The 23,578-nt window shown below is 42.3% G+C and overlaps 1 protein-coding gene across 2 annotated transcripts in view; it reads right to left on the bottom strand.

Moving 5' to 3' along the window:
• PRR16 (proline rich 16) overlaps positions 1 to 23,578 on the bottom strand; it is a 317,291-nt gene that overhangs the window by 191,859 nt on the left and 101,854 nt on the right. The window contains exon 2 of one of the 2 annotated variants that reach the window (XM_014524716.2): positions 8,639 to 8,729. The exons of the other annotated variant lie outside the window; for it this stretch is intronic. The gene's annotated coding sequence lies outside the window, so the exon portion shown is untranslated. The remainder of the gene's footprint in view (positions 1 to 8,638; positions 8,730 to 23,578) is intronic. 2 annotated transcript variants of the gene reach the window in all.

The raw sequence follows: 23,578 nt of genomic DNA, 5'->3' as shown, positions 1-23,578 counted from the left end.
TCTTCTGCCCAGCACCCCCTGGAGCACCTGGGAGTTGCAATCCACTCCCACAGGTCCTGGGCGAGCTACACTCAGTCCCCGGCCGCTGACGGCGGGCAATGCCCAGGGCCTGGAAGGCTGAACTGCATCTCCCAGATGCCACAGGGGACACTGGGAAGAAGCAGGCCTCCCCACTTTGGCATCATGTCCCCTCTTGATCCCCTGGAGAGGAAGAGAGAAACGGGGATGAGATGAAAGAGGGAAAATGAGCAATGCTGGGAGAGGCAAACAAACAAAGAGTAGGAACAAAGGGGGCGCAAAAGCTAATCCAGATAATGGGATAAGGATCCATAGTTTCTGTTTAAACCATAATTAACACAACCCAGCATGTGAATGATTTCTTGTTCCACAATTTCCCACTCAAATAGATCTTAAAAAGTTTGCTGTCTAAGAAGAGCCACCCTCAAATCAGTGCTGGAGTGTCCAGGGAGGCTAAAGTGTTCTGTCAGAGGTTTGCATGTCTTTCTGCAGCTGATGTCAGAACTGTATTCATTAATTCTGTCCCATAGGGATCACCCCATGTGTCTGACGGAGATAGCAGGTGATGGTTATATGGCACTGGTGGAACTACAAGTGAATCAACCTTGGATGTTACAATTCATGTTATTTCATCGAATGATGCTGTGGTCTGTATTGATGTGCAGGCACAGAAGGCATCTGGGCCTATTGCAAAGTCCTAGTGCTTTAGTAAGATTGATAGTTAAGGAGCCCATTGCTTGAGAGATGCCATTTGAGGTTAAGGGGCTGTCCATAAGCCAGGACAGGTTTGTCCTCCATGACTACTTTGAAATAGTCATCCTTTTCCAGGAGGGGTTGAAGTTCATTAAGGATATGTCTGAGGTTTTCAAGCTGGAGGCCCTAAGTGACAATGAGAGGGACTCTGCAGATAAATGTTTACAATACAACTCAAAACTGTAGCCATTCAAATCAACAAAGCCAGACTCAAACCCCACTTTGATCTGCTACAATACCAATCCCAGGACAAGGACAAAAGTCCCATCAGACTAACATGGCTAACTATGTGGCTCCATTTCTCACCTGCCATTTCTGGCACTTATGCACATCTTGCAATTGTGTTGCATGTGCAGTGTGGATATGTAAGTGTCCACATGATTACTAAATATGCACAGTAGACTATGCTTTACCTGGACAGGTACATGTATTCATAAAGTCCTAAATATACATGTACATAAGTCCCAAAATTTTGGGTTAAAAGAAAAACTAGGAATGCCTTCCCACATTTTAGCCCAATTTCCAAGTAAATAGGACACTCATCCAGGAAGTGAATGACCCAGGATTTAAGATCTCCCTTGTCCTGAGGGGATTTGAACCTGCTCCTCTCAGAACAGTACTCAGACCTCTGTGGGGGAAGCCCCGCACTGGAGCCAACGGCTTCCCCTGCTTCCTGCAGTGCAAGCCCCAGCACTATGCCAGGAGTGGAGGGAGCCCTGTCCCTTGCTTTCCCACAGAGTCCAGCACTGGGCTTCCCCACTGCAAGTACGGAGTTGCAAACATGACGTGGAGCCTCAGCAGAGACAGCCAGCACTGTGCTGGAGATGAGGAGTGCATCCCCATGCAGTCTGCCCGGTTGCTTCTGCTGCCACAGCTCCACGCGACACCTGCAGCTCTGCACTTGCAGTGGGGAATCCCCATTCTGGACTCTGTGGGGAAGCAAGGGGTGGGGCTCCCTCCACTACTGACACAGTGCTGGGACCTACACAGTGACGAGTGGGGGAAGCAGCTAGCTCCAGTGTGGAGCTTCCCCTGCTGTGAGGGCTGGAGCTGTAGACTCAGGCTCAGGGCCACAGGGATAAGGCAGGTTCCACTCCCACCCCCAGTGCAGTGCTGGCTGCAGCCATGCCTGCGGTGAGCACGAGCACCCTGACCTCCCCACCTCCTGCTGCTGCCCCCACCTCTGGAGCCAAGCAGCATCACATGGAGACCCCCTCCCAGCCCTGCAGGGGCAGGGAGGGAAGGGGAAAAAGAGGAAGAGTCCCCATACAGCAACTCAAAGTCCCCTTCCCCACCCTGGGAAAAGGAGGGGGGAAAGTTCCCCCCAGCCCCCCAGCACAGAACAAAGCCCCCCTCCACGCCCCACAGGACAACCAAGCCAGCATGTCCCCTGTGGGACAACCAACCCAGCATAGGCAGGGAGAAGGGTTAATTCCTTCCTCCATCTCTTCCCTGCAGCCAGGGTCTGCCAGCTCCAGGGGCCACTGGTGCAGCCTCCTCCCTTCTGCTTCCCGCATACAGGCTGACCCAGCCTGCAGTGGGAGAAGAGGAGAAGGAGAGAAGAATTAAGCCCCTCCCTGCCCACTTTGCCATAATGGTGCCATACCAGCTGGTTTCTCTTCTAGGGTGGGTTCCTGCTCTGGCTAGAGAGCAGAGGGGCAGGAGCAGCCCTGCAGCTGGAACAGAGAGCCCCACCCAGCTGAGAGAGCATGCTGGGATACTGGGGGTGTCTAGTTTAGCTTAAACCAGCAAGGGGTCTGGGACAGACATTGCATAAACCGGTTTGAGCCAAATCAGTTGAGGCTGATACTACATTCAACCATGTTTATCTCAAACCGGTTTCAGCCATTTTCAAACTGGTTTATGTGCACTGAATGCATGTTCTGTTACAGGTTTAAACTAGTTTCTGATCACTTAAACCAGTTTATGTGTAATGTCTGTCCCTAGCCTAAAACTCCCACTTTCTGAACAAATGCCCTAACCATTTGGCTCTTGGGTTAACCCTCCCACCCCATTTTGGACTCTTAGCTGGTATAATTTTGTGATTTGTACTCACCTAGCATAGATCTGTACCTGCCCAACCAGTATGCAGCCCGCTCTTAGTGTTCTCTCTCCTTTCAGGAGACAGAACTCAAAAGTGAATGTCTTCTGGGATGTAAATATACCTAATTTAAATCTTCCTGAATAGACCTGGTCACAAATGTATGTTAAATGCAACTGATTTCATTGCATTTAGGAAGTATAACTGAAGAAATTTCCTCTATCACACATGCACATCCTTAAAAACTATTCAACTAATAGTCTGTTCTTGTCCAAGCACTATACAAATTGTGAGATGTGAGCAACATTTCTCATTACCATTTTGGCACATCTGCAATGACAGCACATTCATTTATTCTATAAATATTCCAAAGTAATAAAATTCAGCTGTGGTAAAAGCACTGCTTCATATTACTTTTGCTTTACTTGTTGCAAGATGATTCATGTAAATTAAGTCAGATCTCAGGGGAACAAAGTATTCTATGTTAACAGGAAAAGTATGGTACGGGCTTGTGCCTCCTATTTTTTCTACGTCTACTGGCTTCCTTTAGTAGAGGTAGCTTGGCATATCCCAGAATATCCCATCTTTCTTGAAATTGCTGATTTTTATATTGGAAAGAGAGGAAACAGTGAAAAGGTGTTGGATTTTTAAAGAAATCTATAAAATGTTACTTTTACAAGTACCATGTTTTCAAAACTGCACACTTTCAACTTCTGCCTTCTGAAGTTATTTGCCATGTTACTAATAAGTTTTTCCTCCCCTGTTTGAACTGCTAAAGAACATTTTATATGATTATAAAATGTCTGAGTATGAACAGAACAGAAGAAGCTCGGGTGGGAGATGCCATCTTTGCAACATGCTATGAAGTTTTATATCAGTGATGGTCAACTTTTTGTCGCCATGAACCAGATGAGCAGTGTGGAGTCTGACTGGGCTGGATTGGATCTTGGGATTCATCAACACCCCCTCCATCACCCTGCATGCTAAGATTGGATCCAAGGGGTCCAGCACCTTCCCCTCCCACATGCTGGGTTTGGGTCCCAGGAGGTGGTACTGCCCCCTACCACCACCTCCCATCCCCTACGTGCCAGGATTAGGTCCTGGGAGCCTGGCACTGCTGCCTTTTAGACCCCCATACTAGGATTGGGTTCAGAGGCCCAGCGCTGCTGCCAGCTAGTCCTGCATGCTAGGATCAGGTGCTGGACCCAGTGCATAGGGCCTGAAGCTCCCCATGGGACCAGAGAGTTGACAGCGGGGAAGTGGTGACACCACTCCCCTGCCACCAAATTTCCAATCTCCTGGGGAGACCCGTAGGCCAGGTGACATGGCACCATGGGCCACATCTGGCCCACAGACTGGAAGTTGAACACCGCTGTTCTAAACCTATACCCCACACAAAACCCAAATCTTTGGGTTTGGTCACTCAAGGTACAAAGCAGCAGGAGAACCTCCTTGTGGTGCTGCTAATACATTCTTACTCTACAGACATAGATGGTAGGTCGGAGTCACATTCAAGCTTTCCCAAACCACCATTAGTCCCATTCTCTGCATACACAGAGAGAACTCCTAACAGAGCAGTTTCAGGCAAGGTTTGCACACTTTCCGGCTGAAATGGCCCTGAGGTCTTCCATGACAGAGAAAGGGAAAAAAGTGATCCTTTTTATAGCTGAGCAGGCAATCATTTGAGGTTGCTATATGAAGCTTATACAAGAGCAAGGTTGATGAGCACTACCCTATGGTTGGCAATTCCATGATGTTCATAAATGTTGTTTCTCTCCCATAATATTATCTTCACTCTGAAAAGAGATCGTTTTGTGATTATAATAGCATCATTCAGTAGTGGTGACTTAGTGTTGATGAGTACAGTTAGAGCCAGGTCAGCATTCCAATAAAAATCCCAATGTGCAGGGTAACTGAGCCAGAACATTTTTATTTAATGTTCTTCTTTTTGGAAACTGAAACTTGCTGATGCTAGGGACAGTATAAATCAGAAACTTTTACTTATTGTGGCTAATAGTAACAAAACATTCCCAAGTGGTTTAAAAGGGGCAGTGTCAAATTTAAGTTTCCAGACCTACACTGCTGTGCCCCAGTTACACATAGATTCCTTTGTGTAACTAGGTGCCTACACATGACTCACAAGATAAACCCAGTGATTTCCAATAAGAATCCATATTTTCAAAAACATTCTGATCTGTTGTAATCTTTCTGATTTTTTTGTGCAACACCCACATACACACATTTGGTTGTTGCATATTGTATTTTTATGTGGGCAAGTTGGCCCCTGTTGCTTTGGCCATGTGCTCAGCACATGGAAAGCTGAAACTGGTTTCTGGGCAAAGCATGTAAAACCCTCTGGCCTCATTGGGCAAAGGACACAGAGGATTCTTTAGGCAGGTTGGTTGGGATAAAGACTGCAGCGTGGTACACCCCATGAATGACGCGTGCCTCCTGAGGCTAGGGGGACACAGCCACCATCCTCAGGTGGTGGCGGTGATGTCAGCGGCAGGGGTGTGGTGGCAGTGAGCAGAGACTGTCTGCAAATGGCCATGGTGACATCGGCGGTGAGGGCAGGCCAAGTGGGGACTGCCCTCAGGTGGCTGCGGCAATGTCAGTGGTGAGGGGAAGGGTGGCAAGCAGCGGGTGGCGAGCGGAGACTGCCCACAGCCACCAGCAATGAACAGGGACTGCCCACAGCTGCATCAATGGTGAGGAGGGGGGCAGTGACTGCTTGCAGAAGCCAACGGCAGCTTCAGCAGTGGCCAATCTCAGTGGGGGACACGTGCCCCCCTGTGCATCACCTATGGTGCTCCCTGACTGGACAAGGCCAGGGTGATGTCATGCAAAGGGATAATAGATGAGTTAGGCTGGTTTGGGTGGGGGAAAAGCTGCTAGCAGCTACTGAAGAGTGATGTCTCCTCCAAGGGAGAAGGAGTTGAAGATAGCAAAAAGGGAAGCTCAGGTAAAGGAGAGAGAAAGGGAGAATTGTCCTCCCCTTTTCTTCCCCATTTTTTTGGAGGGTTTAAGGGATTAATACTGGGGGAAAAGAGTATTGGTTCTTGGGTTTGCTGTCCAGGAGTTAGGCCTAGCTGTTTAAACAGGGCTAAAACCTGGGAGTTTCTAATCCTGCCAGTTTTGGGCTGGGATTGAGGCTTGCAACTTTATGCTCCCCATGGAGCTGTGACCCAAACTACCTGTAGCACAGGTCTAGAGAGTAGGCTTGGTCTTTACTCTTGTTTCTTTTGATAATCCTCTGCTCTAGTCATGCTGCATGGTTGGGCTGGCTGTAGCCACTAACCACTCTGGCTCTGTCTGGAGTTTTTTTTTTCTGCAGTTTGTTTCAGCAAGCCATATAAACCAGCCCAGAAGTTTTGGGGTGCTTACATGCTGTCTGGAGCTGCAGTCACTCCCTACACACATATACCACCTCTCCGTGGGAACAAAGATTGTCATGCTACCATTCCTCCAAGAGCAACAAGGGGTCCCTTACTCCATAGAAGGACCCACGATCTTTAGCAGATTCCCCAGACTCAGCGCAACCTATAGACTGTCATGTAGTTAGCAGTGTTTTATACTGCATTTTGATATTTCCCTCTGTTTTCTGTAATAAATCTGTCTTTTGTGCGTACAGTACTTGCAAGGAGGGGGGGGGGGTTGTTTATGCAGGACACCCTAGTAATTAGTGTTCCAAGATTTCTGGGTGGGGGTTCGAGCCACAGGTATAATTTGTGAGGTACCCCAAAATGTGAACACAGCCCTTGTGCTGCTGAACAGTGCCTGGAAGAAAGGTTACATTTGTAATGGAAACATTGCTATTTCCACAGTGAAAAACACTAGTTAAAGCTAAATGCTGCCATTTTCTGAGGGGTGCCATAAGTCTAAAAAGATTAAAAACCACTGTCCTAGAGGCTGAGATACATATGGGATATAATCAGATAGTTAAGATAATTGATTTAATTCTTGTGAACCTACCAAAACTAATTTTGATGAAGTAAAAGTATGCCTTGAAAAATTCAGAATTTCCGTTATGTGTTTTAAATTGTTGTGGTGCTTAGAGATATGGACCAGAGCTAAAACAAATGTTAGGGAGAAAATAAATAATATATTTCCAAGGGCCACAAATTGAATTTGGGTAGTTGCTAGCTTATTACTTCTCTCCTGAGAAGTATTTATTACATAAAACATTTATTATGTAAAATATTTCATAATATTTTACACTTGAGAGGAAAGGGAGAATCAATTCAAGCCAGCTTTGCAATTTCCTGAAGTCCTACAGTTAAAAAATGATTATAGAGTACTTGAAGAACTACATCTCAGATACACAGTCCTTGAAAGCACAATGTGAAGGGACAAATATGTTAACATGTAAAGATTTACAATAACACCAGTACCAGCTTGAGAATTGAATCGTCCTCCAATTTAAACTGGTACCTTCCAATTTATTTGATTTTCATCTTTGAGAAAGCAGTTCAATGATATGGGCATCTTCTATCATTCTGGTGGAACTGGAATAATTCGCTAACCATCATTTTAGACAGAGATGACAGCTAGGAACTCTACAGCTCTGTAGAATATTCACTTGATCTGAGCCAAAAGGCCAAGAAGCAATTAGTTACAGTCCTAGGAGCACCAAACCTACATTACTGCTACATTCCAATTACATAAGGGGCGGAGGGGAAGTGTCCCCCATGAAACCTTAATTAAAAGTGTTTTGAAGGGAAAATAGAAAATTAGAAGAAATAGAACAGTGACCTTGACTGCTGCTGCTGCCTTTAACCTTATTAAGAATTCACATCTGTTGAAAGTAATGATCCTTCTTAAAGTCACATATGGTACTTTCTAGTGCCATGCCCAATTATGAATTAGCTATATGCTCAGTAAATCAACTTTTAAGATGAAATAATACATCCTCCATTTAAATTTCAAGTATTAAATGTTGATGTCTGCTAGGCATTTTTGAGACAAAGAAAAGAAGAATGGAATGCCTTGACCCTAATGTAGATGTAAGAATGCTACAGATCATTCTAATTAGTAAGAAATTTATGAAGTGTCCAAGATTTCACTATGAAGTCCTTTTTGCCATATATGGAGTATTTTTAACATAGATACAGTATTTTTAACATACACACAGGTACATGTGTGTGTACATGTGTATGTTAAAATACTGCACTGATGTTCATTTTCTATCATTTCCTTCAAATCTAGGAAAACATATTATGAACACCGCATCATTTATACAAGACATGGGTAAGTCTACACAGCAGCGCTGTGTAGAAATACTTGTAATAGCTCTAAATAATCTATGCATCCGATTCAGTTAGTTTATAAGGTGCACCTCTACTCTGCATTCTTCCTAAATAATCTAGCTCAGGTACTGAGCTGTGATCTAGCTGTGCCAGCCCAGCACTTCCCTCAGGCTAATCTATCCTACTTCCCTGAAGCACTCATTAGCACGGTTGGAACACTGCATTAACACACACATGCTGCTTCCAGTACCTGAGCTAGCTTGTTCAGAGCTAGCTCAACTATCTCTACCCAGCACTGCACTGTGTGTTAGCATTTCCAGCAGTAACAGTAAAAGATTGACAGTAGATGACTGATGTTTTGATGATTAGCATTACAATTTACAGTATGGACAATATGAAATGTTCAATACTTGAAAGATCACTAAAGTCTTTGCCAAAGAAAAAGAACTAATACCTTGAAAGTGTGAATAATTCACTAAAATAAACTGAATAATGAGAAGCTTATTGGCACTCTACTGATCACATGATATTAAAAGTGGTGTCTGCATTATCGAAAACATCATGGGAAGGAGGGGCTGACCTTTTCAAGTACTTCCTGATGTCCTGGTTTGCCTGCAGCATTGCTTTCCCTGTTTCACCATAGGAGGAGGTGGGAGTAGGTTATGAAGCTTCTGTTAAAAAAATTAGAAATCTTTTAAAATTAGTTCACTAACTTCAAGTTTTCTAAATATATATCAGATGGAAACTACACTGAAGGCCCTGAAGGAAGTGCAGTACTAACTAGTTATGTAACTGAATTGTGCATATGGAGAACTATAGAGCTGAGAAGGAGTGCTGAAGGGATGCCAGTGAATGAATGTCTGAAAGACAGTGGATGCCACAATGCAGTCTGCTGCTGAGTGCACCATTTCCTAGAGCTTGAAACCTTTTGGACACACTGAGTTTACAGGTTTTCAAGGGATGTGAAAGCAAAGAGATGTAGAAACTTTGTAGAGGTTCCAGAAGCAATCATTAGGTTAGCTAGCAAAAGAAATACACAGATCCAAACAAAATTAAGACCTATCCATATTTCCTTGCCTCAGTTACATTATCAGCACTCTTGAAAGTTATTTGGGCCTCCAAAAAATCCAAATCTTCCTTCTCTCCTGACCTGACATAGAATTTTTCTTTGGAGTTGATCTTTCCTCTGTCCTTTCCTCTCCAGAGCTAGCTTCCTTCTATGGTCTCCCTAGAAATGGCTGGTGGGAGATGCTTTAAAAACCTACATTCCTCTTTGTCAACTAACTTCCTGATTAGCCTCATCAGATGATCAAAGTCCCCCACCACAAGGAAGTAATCTCTTTCTTTTGTTAACCCTCAGATATATCCTGAAAACCAAGAAAGGTTCGAAGAGCCAGTCCAACCAAAATTAAATACCCATAAACATAAATGCCGACAAAAATTAATAGCAAATCTAAAAAGTAAATACAGACAAGATAAATAACTAAATAGTAAATATAAGGCATATCAAAAACAATGGATTAAACACTTAAGTGCACATTTATCTAAATGTATAACAATCTTATTGAGATTTGCAGGCAAATTGATCTTCAAATTTCTAGGTCTTAGTCTTAAAAAACATCTGCAACAGGTGCCAGCCTACTAGGGAAAGGACTTTTCACCTATGTTTCTAATTAAGTTTTTTAAAAGTTTTTATCTTAGCTCATCTGCAGATGATCTATTCAGCAAGAACTGTAGGTCAAAGCTGAAGAACAAAGATTCATAGATGAGCCCAGATTTTTGTACTTTTTGGCTTGGCTAAAGTATGAAAAAAGCTTACTAAATAAAGTAAAAAAAATACATAAAATGCTCCTAATAGGTGTTACTCTAATACATATATGTGTATTCTTATTCTCTCTCTAAGCTATAACTTACCTAAAATATCTTGTCTAATCACTAAATGCATTTCAAAGGACTTATAGCAAGATGTTTAGCCTAGTGTTTTTCCATTCCATCTTCCTTGAATTTTCTAAAATGGCTCACAACTTGTGACATTCTCTGGCCTGATCAGTTCCTTTGCCTCTTCTCTTACCCAAAGTTTGGTCAAGTGAATGCAAGCAAATGTTACACCATATTGTCATTAAGTAATTTAGGGCCTAGCATAATCTACACTTGGTTACATCCCCTCCCAAAATTCAGACTTAGAAAAAATTGTTGTCTTAACTGATACCCTGCTCTGTCCAAGGAGGCTTCCATGACTGGGAAGACCATTACGATATAATAATCCTCTGTTGCTAAACCTAGAACATTATTCCTTAAAATGTGTGTGTGTGTGTGTGTGTGTGTTAGGTCACTTCGGGGGGTGGTCAACAGAGAATCCCCACATTCAAAATGGACTTTGCAGTCTTATACTGGTATATCAAGAGTCCCATATATTGAACATAACCCATGAACAGCACAAGTATATTCTACAGATTGTACACGCATAGTATATTCTATACACACAGCTGGATGGAACTTTCTAAATCAGGCTTAAGAGGATGGGAGAAGGAGCCAAATCCCATCTGGAGGAGCTCTACCTCTAACTCTTTAGCTTTAAGCCACCCCAGGCATCTCCTCTAATTTGTCTCGATGAGAATCTCAGAATTACTGATACCTTGAGGCCACTGGGCTGTCAGATATTAAAATACTACTTACAGGAGTATGTAGTAGGACATACTAATATCCTATTTATTTCTCATATATACTTTTAGTTCTTTTATAATTTATTTTTTCTGAATGATTCTGGCTAAAATGATCAATTTTTTTATTTTAAAATGTCAAAGAATAACATTCCACTTAAGTGCAGTTTAGACAAGCAAATGGATTAAAACAGGAATAATCCTACTAGATAGGACCAACAAGATCCTGAGATCCCTTTCAGTGCTACTTTTGTAGTATTTCACCTCAGGGTCAAAACAGACTATAGATTAGAGTGGGGTTTTGTATATGATTAAGATTAGTCCTGTAGTGTTGGCATACAGGGCAATATTTATACAACTTTGAAGGATATCTGATCTAGCAATGAACAAATACTTTCTGGAGGAATCCTAAAACAGTATAAGGGCAAGATATTCTCCCCTTCCTCCTCCCTCAGAAAAAAAATAAAATCAAGCTTACTGATAACAGGAAGCTTCCTATAAAATTGCTTCATGAAACAGGGATAAAATACTGGTTGAAAGGACACAGAGCAACCAGTGTTATCCTTAAACATTGAGATGTCACTATTTACTGGCAATAAAATAAATCACCCATTTCAATTACTGGCAGACTGAAACTGGTACTACATACATGTGTTCTTTAGATTCAGATTCGTGACCCTGGCATAAAGCCCAAGAAATAGGACCTTGTGGAAGTGATTACTGTGGAACCTGATAAATGGAATCCTCCTGTTCAGCTATACATAACAGATGAGAAAGAAGATATTCTTCTGAACTCTTTCTTATGCCATTCTTATGAATTGGCAGAGTAAAATGACCCAGTTGTGATGTCCTGTTGTACAAGAATATTCACCAGTTAAACAAAAACAAAAAACTCAAAAGGTAAGAAGAGATCCACCATAAAGATTACAGTGTGGAAAGACTGACACCATAACAGCACTCTGGTTGAACTTAATTAAGTCTTGCAACAAACACAACCTAGGCCAGTTTTAATAGTGTTGACCCATGCTGCAGGACTTCAGAAATCCCAGTTATAGTAATTTTATATAGAACAGTACTTCAGAACACTTTTACTCCTTTTCCTCCTCTAAAAATAGAAGATAATATTTCAAGCTAATCTAACACACATCTTTAGAAACATTTAGCATTTATTGAAAATTCTTTAACTAACTAAAACAAATTCATGCTGGCAAGTGAGAAGGCACCGTTCTGAGGAAAACCTGGGTTCTACATGCCTAAAGGATCTCCCCATCTCCCCTAAGCTCTACTACCATCCCTATATCAGCCAAGAACTACCACCCGCAAGTATCATCTATGTACCAAATTCTCTTGGCCAAAACAAGAGCAAGGTTGTTTTCAGATGTTGCTCTGCATCTCTGGAACTCCCTCCCCCTGAGGCCCACTGAGGCCCAAGCCTGGCCATCTGTTGGAAGTGACATACAACCATTTCCTTTGAGTGGGCTTTTAGCAGGTAAGCTTAAGTTCTAGGAAGACAAGGTTCTTTGGGTATATCTGATATCTTTTATTAGACCAACTCAAACAATTGGAAAAAATTCTTCTTTGCAAGTTTTTAGGCGCAAACACCCTCCTTCAGGCTCAGGAAGCCTCTGCAGTTGGTCTCTACTCTTCCTGGATGGAATGAATAGTAAAGAAGCCAGAGGCTAGTATGCATGCAGGAAAGCCAGCCACTGACCGTATAAATAGACTTAAATTTTAGGCATTCTTTTGGAGTGAGAACAAGTGTTCACTTCACCCATCTGTTCTAGGTTGAGGTGGCTTACTGGAAGCCACCTAGACCTAGACTGGGAGCGGTGTATGCAGCAGTTCCCCGCTACCAGAAGCTGTGTATGTAGTCATTCACTGCTTTTAGAAGCTACATGGGGAGCTAGGTAAGTAACTCTGTGGAGGTGGGGGCAGGGGCAGAAGGGAGGACAGACAGACAGGATCACAGGAGTAGTCCACAGGCAGTTGGCAGGACCAGGATGGGTAGGAGGCTGGCAGCTCTCTGGAGGAGAGGTCAGAGGACTAAAAATAGCTCAGGGAGGATCAGAGGATATAATTAGCATAGCCCTGGGGCCTGGCTGAGCAGTTGGGCTTTCCCAGTCCCAGGGCCACACTGCAAATGCATACAGGCATACAGGAGATTGAGTGAACCCTTTCCTAGATCAGGTTAACCCTTTTTGATTTAAGTTAGTTCACCTCCTGGGCTAGGGACAGACATTCAAAATGTCTGAGCCTGAATTGATTCAACCTTTGCAGGTTAATCTAATTTAGCTATGCTGAACTGGTTTGGAATTCCATAGATATTCCCTCTGGACTGAAGAAATGCTGGCACATGCCTGCAATGGCTCAGGCTAGAAGCCGGTAGAGCAGCCCTCCCTTTCCTTCCACACAGCTGAGCTGAGCTGAGGGGGAGTGTGGCCATGCAGGAGGCTCTGATTAGGGAGGGGTTCCCTCCCCCACCCTCACTGCTCCTGACCAGGGAGGGAGCCAGCAGGGAGTTGATAACAGAACATATATCACCCCATCAAGAAAATATAAGCCTCTCTCATTAGTTCAAGCTCTTCTTAAACAACTTATTCCAAGGAAGGAATGGAGAGACATTACCAGCTGACCTGTTGATTAGCTCCAAAAAGCCATAAGCAGGCACTGTCCTGTCCACCTTACATAGGCACATCTCAGCGTTAGCTAGCATAACACATTCAGACTACAGTCTGTGCTGTGGGAGTAGGGAGTGGTTGGGGGATGGGGAGTGGCAAGGGGAAGCCAGGCAAACACTGCTGTACTTGTAGTCTCTGCCAGATCACCAGCTGAGGAGCAGAGGGACGGGGCCAGCCTTGCTCTGGAGCAGAGAGCCCCACCCAGGGCTGCAAAGCATCTGGGATGCTGGGGGACTCTGGTTTAAATTAAACCAGGAAGGGATCTGGGACAGACATTGCATAATCTGGTTTGACCTAAATCAATTAAATCTGATACTACACTCAACCAGGTTTATCTCAAACCAGTTTCAGCCACTTTGAAACTGATTTATGTGCACTGAACAGCTGTTATATTACAGGTTTAAACTAGTTTCTGATCACTTAAACCAGTTTGTGTGTAATGTCTGTCCCCAACCCTGAAGTGCATGAACATAGATTGGGGCATACCATTTTTTTGGTCAAATTAAACCTCCTGAACACCTGCATGATTGGCCATTTAGAGTGACCTAACTTTGGCTAGGTTGATCTAAATGTAATACGTGTACATACCCTGGGGAAACTGTTTTATTATTTTGTCTGTTTTTATTTCTTTGTTACTGTATGCCACCCTGAGATTTTTGGGGTGGGTGGCATAAAAATCAAACAAATAAATAGTGTAGCCTCTTGATGGCAAGCTTGGCATGGAATAGCAGTCCCAGAGAAGTCCACACCATCACAGCAGCATTAAAGGGAAGGAAAGAGTCTTTAGAACCTGGCTCCCCTCTACCTTACCTGGTACTAAAAATCCTAGTTACACCCAGGGTTCTGAGAAGACAAGATGACACAATAATAAAGAAATTAAAAGACATAAGCATCAGACTCTGCTTCTCAATGATAGGATACCACTATTTTGACAAAGACTCCATTTAATAATTCTCCTTAGGCTGTAGTAAGTCCCACAGGGAATACGTGCTTACAAAGCAAAGGTAGCAGAATATGGATAATCTATTCATTATTTTTCCACTTGGACAAAAATACCTTAGTCCAATCATAACTGAGAAAAAAATAGGTGCCCCCCACTTGGTAAAGTTAGAATTCATTAACTTTGGCTAGAAACTTAAATATTTTATTACCATAAAATAGATTGGATCAGATCTTTATCTAGTGTAAATCAGCATGCCTCCTTGGTCCAGTGAGTATCTTGATGGTGCAATAGCGTGTTTAACATGTATTGTCATTTGCCAATGACAAAGGTTAAAAGACTTTGAAGGGATGTGAGAATTTCTTCCAAATGTTTGCCACAATCTTAATTGCAAAAGAAAAAGCATGGCTCTTCAGGGGTGTTGGTTGTAGCTGTGTTGGTCTAAGGACATAGGCAGACAAGGTTATTTGGGTAATTTCAATATCTTTTATCAGGAGCACTCTGGGATGCCCTGGAAATACTCTCTACCAGAAACATTTCAGTAGTGGTGTGAATTCTATTAAGGTACAGATATTATTTAACAAACGGATCCCAAGAACCCAACATCCATTTGTACATCAATGCTGCTTCCTTTAGCTTAATGATAAAAGGCATGTTAATGTGAAGCTGAAGATCAGGCGTTTGATTTCTTTATTATTCTGTTTTGTTGTCTTCTGTGGTCCAACATAGAAATGTAATGTTGCCTCTAGGCATAGTTTACTGATCTGCATACCAGTGTCTAATCCATCTCACAGCCCTGTGGATGGAAAAGCCATGTATATGTCCTAACTTAAAAAGAAAGTGGTGTATTTAACAACTTCAAAGCATTCTCTTTAGTTATGATCCCAAAAACTGGTATTTCCTCCAAATAATTTCTCTGTCTTAGTAGAGCAGTTTAAATTCTCAACCATAATAGGCTAATGGTGTAAAGATCAATGTCTGGCACATAGGCGATGTATATGGGGGATACAGGGGGACATGTGCCCCCGCCCCCGAGATTGACCGCTGCTGAAGCCATTGTTGGCTTCTGCAGGTGGTCCCCGCCCCCCCCCACCCCACCAACATGGCCACTGGTGGCTGTGGGCAATCCCCGCTCGCTGCCCACCACTCACCACCCCCACCTTTCACTGCCAACTCCGCCAGTGGCGGCTGCGGACAGCCCCCACTTGCTGTCATAGTGCCCCCCCCAGTCACAGGAGGCAGCTGTTGCTCATGGTCTGGCATATGTTCTGCAAGTTCTGAGCATATGACTAGGACTCTTAAGAACAGATGAAGTTTTCTAGGAACAAAGTCCCTCTACCTGCAAATGTGCCCTAATTCTGTCCTTACTAAAGTTCTTCAGTAAGGTACAACAGCAGACATATTAAAGGGACCCTGAAAAGTTAGTTCTCTCACAACTGATTGTATTTGATCTTACACAGATAAGAAATATGAAAAAATAGAAAGTTGTAAAAATGATTCATTATTTTAAGAATTCTTTTTACATAATGTTTAACTTCTCTACACAGGCAGAAAACACAGGCAACAAAAAAATCTAAGTCTTCCCCACAAAACCTAATATACTAGTTGCAACTTGCTGTCATTCATGGCTGAACGGCAAGGTCAAAACAACCCAGCTGTGGCATTAGACACTTATGGCTGAACAAGTGACAAAGGGGAAATCCTAAATGCTAACACTTCCAAACTAAACTGATAAAGGCATTAATGGTCTCGGACCCACAAAACATGCATAATTACACTTTTACATTTTCACAGTTCCTTTCTGCTATCAATTACATAATGGCTGATGCCTTGCAAATGACTGACTTCTTAGTGGATTCTGACATGATCTAAGAGGTCATTAAATAGATTTTAGGTTGAAGCAAAAACACCATAGTTTTTACATGTAGCCCAGGTAGTACCTGGGTAAGTACTCCCCTCTCCAACTGAAGGGAGACTTAGCAAGGCCAATGTGCTGTGGGAGGAAACTGCAGGCTGAACCAGTTTCCCTCTGTTCCCAAAAGAGCCTGGCCAGCACTTGCTGAAACTTAACTATGTACAGATTTGTTATTATTACATTAAAAGATAAATATATACAGTTATACAAACATTGTTAAATATATTTACATATGCTATTAGCATCTAAACCTTGTTCTAGATATATAGAGATATCTATCTATAAAGAAATACTCAATGCCATGCCTCCACCACCAAGTTTCCTGGCCACTTGCCAGGGATTGTGGATCTGAGCTGCCTCAGGCAGCTCCCAAGGTCTCTCTCTGTGCACCGGCCGTACACTGACTGCTTGGCTGCTTGCCAGGGGCTGCGGACCCGGGCTGCCTTCTGCAGCTCCCCAGGGTCTGGCTCTGTGCACCACTTGTGCACTAACTGGGCTGGAGACCCGAGCTGTCATGTGCAGCTCCCAGGGCTCACCCCATTGCACCAAGGAGTTCATTGATGCTGCACTCCTCAGCAGTGGGGCTGGGGATGCAGCCACTTGGCACTCCCATCTAATGATATCGGTCTTCAGGCTTTTCAGGGCACTGGCTCCACCTCGGTGGCCAGTTCTCGCCATTTCTTCCTTCTCCCCTCTCCCTCCCTCAATGAAAACCCCCCGCGTGCTGGGCACACTGCCTCTTTTATACCTTCCAGAGGTTCCACCCCCACAATGTAGATGACCCAATCAGGGTGAGAGGGAACATAGTCCTCACCCAGGTTTGGACTCCTTGCCTCACCCCAGGTAGGGGCAGGGCAAGCCCTCCCCCAGTGCTTATCTGATTGGTGGAAAAGCTCCACCAATCACAACTGGAATTCTCTGTGCCTGGCATGTTATTGGCAAGTCCGCCATATACATGTTTATAGAACTCTCACACAAGGCACTAAGTACTTCCTAAGCTAGACCTGGCTGGCCTCCTTCGATCAAAAAAGTTTTCATTTTTAACACATTCAATTACATTGTGTTTCAATTAAAAAAAGAAAATGTTTGTTTTGAAATGCCTTTTAATAGAAAAATATCCTGAAAAACAGCTACATAACAAATTGTTGAAATTATATAATGTAGCAAGTCATAAAACAAACTCAGTTTTCTTTCAGAAGTTTCAAACATATTTAAAAATTGTTTTTAAGACAAGAAGTTGAGTACCTCCAACAGGTCCATTCAGGAAGTGACTCCAGATGAAAAAATTACTGGAATAAGATACAACTTCATATTTAAGGATGCTAATCTACTATAGAATACCAAACAGTATGAACCTCATTATAAAATAGTTTGGTTCCCTTAGATGTGCATTCCCATATCTCAAAAAACTTTAATTATTTTAAAAATCTGAATACAAATTCCCTGTGATTAAATAATACTTGGTTTGAGGTTAATTTTATTATTATTATTTTACTTTTCAAATATTGATATGTACTCAACCTTAAGTCTTGTTTCATATCATTTTTAGCTGGAGGTATACAAGGCAGATTAAACTGTCTAGTCACTTCAGATAGCCAAGAAAATGAATTCTTGAAAATACTTAAAAGGCTAATATGGAATTTTGGTAACTGGTTACAGAGGCTACATTTGAGACTTCCCTGTCTGTGGTAGAAAATCCATCAGCAAAAGAGAAAAGAAAGTGGGTAAATCTGTGGTTTGGGAAATCATGGAACAAGAAATTAGGCCAATAAATAGCATGTAATTCACTTTCTTAATTATGCAACCTTACACTGCCTATGTACCTTAAGACATTTAAGTCATTCTGCCCAGATCCTATAACCAATTTGGCATGGATGGGCTGCTCTATGAAAGTAGATACCTATTTTGCTCATTGGAGTCCTGCACTGATACAGCAGTTAACCTGTGTAAGCTGTAAATAGTCACAGAATTTGTCCTAGGAAACAGCCTTTTGTCCCGAGACCCTACAGACGTACAAGTTCACTATCCTGCTTCAAGTCCCTCTGAATTACAGAAGATAAAGTGTGCTAAAGGTTTTTTTTCCCCCTGGGACATGTCTACGTGCTTCTGAATTTTTAGCAGATCATTTGTAGGACAAACTGGTCAGGCTGTATGCTCTTCGCTGGCCCACCTATTGGCTGAAGAGCAGCAATGCAGCTTGGAAGGACAACGTGAATAATGGTGCCACAATGGTTTTGATCTGGGTCAAACCATAGGACAATCAGGCCTATGTCAAATGAGATGTCTGTTTACAGCCACAGGCCCCAGACAGGTATGATATTTTTAGCACTGCAAATGCCTTTGCAGTACTACAGAAGTTGAGGGGGTAGATATGCACATCGCACCTAGCACTATGAAAATGACACCAGTGCTACAGAAATGTTCCTGTTTGAAACTTCTCTGCAGCACTATGTTTTGTGGCACCACATTTAATGTATGCCCAATTATATGTCGTGCTTCAGGAGGCCTCTTTCCCAGTGCCCCCCAGCCCTTGATGGATAGCTCCCAGATAGCCCAAAGGGAGCAAAGCTTTTCCTCTCAGGCAGTGTGAGTGGTTAAATATGCTACATTATACTGAGCCAATAGTGAAAAACAAATGTTCTTAATCTTGATGTGTTAGGTTCATGTCCCATCTCCATGGGAGATTAAAAGGCAATCTGTAGACATGCCAAGTAACACTCAGACTTCAATTTAAGAATGTTCCTGGTACACTCAGCAGTCATTTAAGATTAAAAAAAAAAAAAAATCACCTAAATATCAGGGGGGGGGGGGGGGAAATGGCCTGATTTTCAGAGTTACTAAGTACCAGGAGTTCCTATTGATCTCAGTCAGAATACATGTCTGACGGCATTTTGGAAAATCAGCTTTTGTTTGGGTGCCTAACTGTTGTTTGGAAACCAATTTTAGGTGACCAAAACTGAAAAAAATTAGAAACTACTAATAGAAATAAATTGAATAAATGAGAAAGCAGGATGGGAACAATGCCAAATCTTGACTTTTAGAAAAATAAAATCATGTATATGTAAAAAGTGGTAAATATGATGAATCTTCCCTGTGCATGCCTGCCAAATTGAATTTATCATAGTAGCATTTGTCAAGAAAGAAAAGAAAAGCAGCAATAAACACCAACTAAAGGGGAACCAATGTGATTTACAGAAGTAGTCAGTTTTAGCTTCTCTCAGCTACAACAAAAACTACAGGGAGAGAAAAATTCTGTGGGCTTCAGTCTGCTTTAAGGAACAAAAGCCAAATTGGTTGAGCAACAGGAGCACCACCTGTACAACAACCATATTGAACATTAAGAAGCAAAAGGGAGTCCCCAGGTACTTGGCAAGATTCACGTTTTACTAAATACTATCTGAAATATACACACACGTGAATGTGCACATACACACACGTGCACATAAACACAAGTGTGCACGGGTGTGTGCATGTGCACATGTACGCATATGCATATGTTATCAGTGAGGATCCTGGTTTTCTCTGTTTAAAAAAATGGAAATTCTCTGATAATAAGACACAAATTCTCTGATTAAAAACCCCAAAATCCGTGATTAAAATGAAATTCCACTATACATACATACATACATACATACATATACACACACATACATATACAGGTATCAGTTGAACACAATGTTTTATTGATATATTTACAATTTTAAAGCAATTTGGAAGCCTACCAGTGCCTCAATCACTATAAGCAGATAAGGTTCCTTGAGTGAATTTGATATCTTTTATTAGACCAACCCAAATGGTTGGAGAATAGTTATTAAGCAACGAAGCCTGACGAAGGGTTTTTGAACCCGAAAGCTTGCTTAATAACTATTCTCCAAACATTTGGGTTGGTCTAATAAAAGATATCAAATTCACCCAAGGAACCTTGTCTGCCTATATCCTTAGACCAACACGGCTACAACCTAAACCCCTCAATCACTATAATAAACTCTAAATACCTATAAATTTTGGTGTTTGATATTGGATTTTTTAGCATGGAAAGTCAGAGCTCTCCTTACCCTCTTCATTCATCAGGATGTGGGTCCTTCTGCAGCTGTTCCCCATTCAAACTGCTTTGTGGTGCTAAGCAGCCCTAACATGCCAGTGCATTGTGTCCATTGCTCCTCACACCCGACTCACAGCCCCCTGCAGCAGCTTCCAAGCCCCGGTTGCCACCTGTAGGAGGCAGCACAACCAGACAAGAGCCCATGGGATGGGCAGGTGTAAGCTCCCACTGCAAGCTGGATACCCACTGCTGTGCACACTCCCAGAGGAGAGACAGAGCATACATGCCCCCCAGATTTGTACACAGATGGGTGTGGGCTCAAGACTTCCTATCCTGCGGCCCTCCCCCTGGGGCCTCCACAGGCCAGTAGGCAGGACCTGGTTAGGCAGGGCAGAGTAGGGCTGGGCGCCACCACTGTGAGTCCTGCGCCAGCATGGCAAGGTGCCCTGGTCCACGCCACCGCCCCCGCTGCTGCCAGATGAGCAGAAGGCACCTCACCATGGTAGTGTGGGGCACCTGGTAGCCCCTGCCTGACCACCCTCCTCCCGGTCCCCCAATCCCTTACAGGCTAGAACTCTGCCAGCATGGAAGGAGAAACCCACCATTTCCTGTGTTTTTCTCCTTGAAATGAGAAATTCTAGGATTTTTTTCTTGAAATGAAGCTCCTTGAAATGAAAAAATCTGGATTTTACCATATTTTACCATGACAAATGGAAAACCTGGATCCCTGATTATCAGTTACAGTTACATATAGGTTCTCAAACTGATGATACTCTGTATGTATGCAAGTGCACATTGTGAGTGCTGTATTGTAGATATAGATATCCTAAAAATATATCCTGATATATACACATACATACATACATACATACATACATAAGTCTGTAAAATATATATTTCAAACACTGTATAGAGCCTGAAATGCTAGGGTTTCAGTCAAAATAATTTCCCTCAAAGACGGAGTGTTTTGCATTTAATCAAAAATATGATGTAAAATGGAGGGAAGGGGGGTGGGGATTTGCATGGTTAGTCAGCCCCATGCTCCCATTGGAAGCCCATGAAAATTACCACTTAGCTCCCAATTTGTGCTTTTTGAAATCTATCCGGAAAGTTTTTACTTCTTGGATGGAAATTCTTAATGGATATCTACCATGTCCTGGCATCTTTAACATATTTTAGGTTTTTCTTTTGCACACTTTGCATTAATATCAAGGTGGTAATGTCAGAGGAATAAAATTGGGCTATTAGAGAACTTGCAAGTTGCCTTCTCCACGGCCACTCCAAAGATTATTTCTGTGGTCTCGGTATCTCTCTCAGGAGCACTTGACTCATGTTTTCGTCTTCATCCAGCACTTTTGCCCCAGAATGAACCATTGCATTCCAATTATACTTGCATTTAAATCTCACAGTGAGAGCAGGTCACACACATATTAAACTGAAGAACACACAAGGTATTTAAGTATACTGCCAATTGTTTAATACCTAGTTTCCAAATCCCTGGAAATTGAAAACTGGTTACACAAAAACAAACTCTCACTAGTATTTTGTCATGTGCTAGAATTAACAGCTTAGAAAAAAAAGAAAATTGAGGGAAAAGGGCAACAGACAGGAATTTTTCTGTAACACTCAAAGCTACTAATCTGTACCCTGTGTTATTAGTCACAGAGCCAGTACTAGCAGAGCCTTTCTTAATTCAAATCTGGACAAGATGTGAATATAACTATATTTTAATCTGTTAAATTTTATGTTATGTATTTGTCCATGCAAAAATTGTTGATTTTGTTTGTAAATTAAATGCCAAAAAACCTCTCTCTCAGCCAGCTTTCCTTTCTTCACTATTTTAGGAAGTTATTTCACAAATACAATGAACCCTGAATACAAAAAAAAAATGTTATATTTGGGTTTTGTTTCCTAAAGTGATTGAAGAAAAATATAGGCCATAAATAAACCCACACCATTGTTATCTCAAAGGTCCAAAACTTCCCCTCACATTTAAAAATCACAGTAGGAGAATTCTGAAGATAAAAACACGTCATCCTGTTGAAGGCAGGGTTAGCTGGATAACCCCACAATCCACTACATGCACACTTAGGTGCAGACCTCTTTCCCAAGACTGACTTCCATATCTCTCTGGCCCTATTAAATTTTCACATAAATTTACACCCACATTTAAGGGCCCTGGTTTAGAAAAAAAAGAAAAAGCTTAGGGATCTGCATATGTGCCAGGAAAGACTTTAGGTCTGTAAAAGCCAGCTATACAAAATATAAAGCCTTATCAGAGCATGTTTGTGACCTGGAAGATACATTGCCACTCTGTTTCAAATGAGAAAACAATTCCTTACAACTCCACCAGTATTGTATGGAGGAGATACTCCCCTACTCACTGAAAGAGTGGGTGCATAGAAAGTCTTTCTGAAACTGAAAATGTTGGATGAAATTCCTGGTCTATTCTAGAACATGAAATGTAAATACTCACTTCAAATACTGTATTGATATCAAAAAAGAAGTTGTGGCTGTTCTGAAAAGGGGAGGGGGAGGAGGAGGAAGGGCTTCTTTTCAAATCAAAACCACATACTGATGCAGCCCTTATGCTGATACAGGCAAGACTGTAAAATAAGATTCCTGTGGTCAACAGAATCCTGGAATTTTTTTTCATGACAAACACAAATGACAGAAGTCTTAAGAGTTTTAAAGACAAAAAAGAGTGAACCCTATTGCTTTAGATGAGTGAAACACTGAGTAACTTATTTGAGTGCTCACAACTGTGAAAAAGGGAATAAGCTGGTATATTTTAATACAATAGTTTTATTCCTGAAATATTATAATGGTCTATGAAGGATCCTTACCACCAAATTTATGTTCCTTTTCTGTGAACTAGAGATTATTGATTCACAGACATAATGGGCATTTATGTACACACATTTTCATGCTGCAATGCACTGAAAATCTGGCTTGTCAGAGCAGACTTGATTAATCGGGGGCCACCCCCACCCCCACCAGCTCAGTACTGTGCAAGGGAAGGGAGGGCTGCTCTAGCACCCCCTAGCTTCTAGCCTGAGCCATTGCAAGCATGTACCTGAATTTCCTCAGTCCAAAGAGAATGTCTGTCCAATTACAAATTGGTTCAGCCTAGCCAGGTTAGACTAACCTGCAAAGATTGAATCAATTCAGCCTTAGGCTTTTTGAATGTCTGTCTCTAACCCATGGGACCTCAGCAGTGCATTTGCACATAATACAAATTAGGACTAGGGGAATGAGTATAGGGAGCCACTATATCATGTAGGC

The sequence above is a fragment of the Alligator sinensis genome, unplaced genomic scaffold, assembly GCF_000455745.1.
Source record: "Alligator sinensis unplaced genomic scaffold, ASM45574v1 scaffold582_1, whole genome shotgun sequence".
In the NCBI taxonomy this organism is placed as follows: domain Eukaryota; kingdom Metazoa; phylum Chordata; order Crocodylia; family Alligatoridae; genus Alligator; species Alligator sinensis.
The sequence above is the reverse complement of the archived record's forward strand: the minus strand, read 5'-3'. Positions and strand labels throughout refer to the sequence as shown.